The sequence below is a fragment of the Ursus maritimus genome, unplaced genomic scaffold (assembly GCF_017311325.1).
Source record: "Ursus maritimus isolate PB19 unplaced genomic scaffold, ASM1731132v1 scaffold_1, whole genome shotgun sequence".
NCBI classification, from domain to species: domain Eukaryota; kingdom Metazoa; phylum Chordata; class Mammalia; order Carnivora; family Ursidae; genus Ursus; species Ursus maritimus.
In genome coordinates, this window is record NW_024423343.1 from 46,242,096 (window position 1) to 46,243,272 (window position 1,177).

A 1,177-nucleotide genomic window follows, 5' to 3' on the forward strand; every position below is an offset into this window, starting at 1 on the left:
CCAGGCTGGCCTGTGGGCTCAGGCGGGGAAGGCTTTGACCCCAAGTACCTAGCACTGCCACCGCTGTGGCCGCTGTGCTGGGTGCTGCTCGTTAACCCCCGCTTGGGCTGAGTCATGCCCATAATGCCAGCCTGCCTGGCCCACCAGCTTGGCCAGATGCCGGCCTTCAAAGGGCCCGGGGGAGCCTAGGAGGGGCCAGGCAGCTGGCCGTGTCCCACTGCCCCTGCTTCCAGATATCAGGAGCCGCCTCCTGGCTGGCTATAGGAGTGGAGCAAGCACAGAGCTCTAGCATCTGAAACCGCTCAGATCCACAGCTCCAAGGCCAGGACAACCACACCGAGAGGGTGAGGAAGCAGAAGTGGCCTGGAGCAAGCCGACAACCGGCCCAGGGCAGTCCCCACCCGGCCTTCCTGCTTCTCCATTTCTGAGCCTAAGTCTGGGCTCTCCCAGGCCCTGCCATCCCCAGCCTTCGTCTTCCATGACCTCCCCACACCCCTGCCATTAGCCCCAGCCAGACCTGGGCTTTCCATGCTGTCCATGGCTGCCTCCCCCTGGCCTCCCAGCCACAAGCTTTCTTCTGTGCCCAGTACCCCGACCTGCCCCACCTCGTGGCCCCCATAGAAGGCGATCTCTTCTGAGTTGGCCACCACTCGAGAGTGCATGTAGCGCAGCTCTCCCTTCCTCCGCGCCTCCTCTGCCACCAGCTCTCCAAACTTGGGTGAGAAGGCTCGCAGCACGTTGGCTGTGAGGAACACAACGAGGCCAGCAATGGCCGAGGGCCAGGCTGTGCCGGCCCCACGGGAGCGGGCTGCTCGAAGCAAGGTGTAGGCGGTCACGGCAACATCCAGGAGCGGCTTGGTGAGGTTGGAGTAGAGGTGGGCCACGGAGGCAGCAAAGGCCACCACGTCCTCCGTCAGGGACTGGTCAGGGTTGCGAAGCCGCCCATCCATGTTGCTGACTCTGTAGTAGGTCTGCTGGGAGAAGTAAAGGCTGTAGGCATGGGCCACTAGACGGCTGCGGAAAGACAGGGCCAGTTGGCCCTCTAGGTACCGGATGGCACTGTTGATGAAGGTGGCAGGGAGAGCGATGAGGAGCCATTGCAGGAGCTGCCAGCCGAAGGCCTGTGGGTCCTTGCGCACGATGCAGCGGGCCAGCCGACCGTCCAGGCGGGCCACAT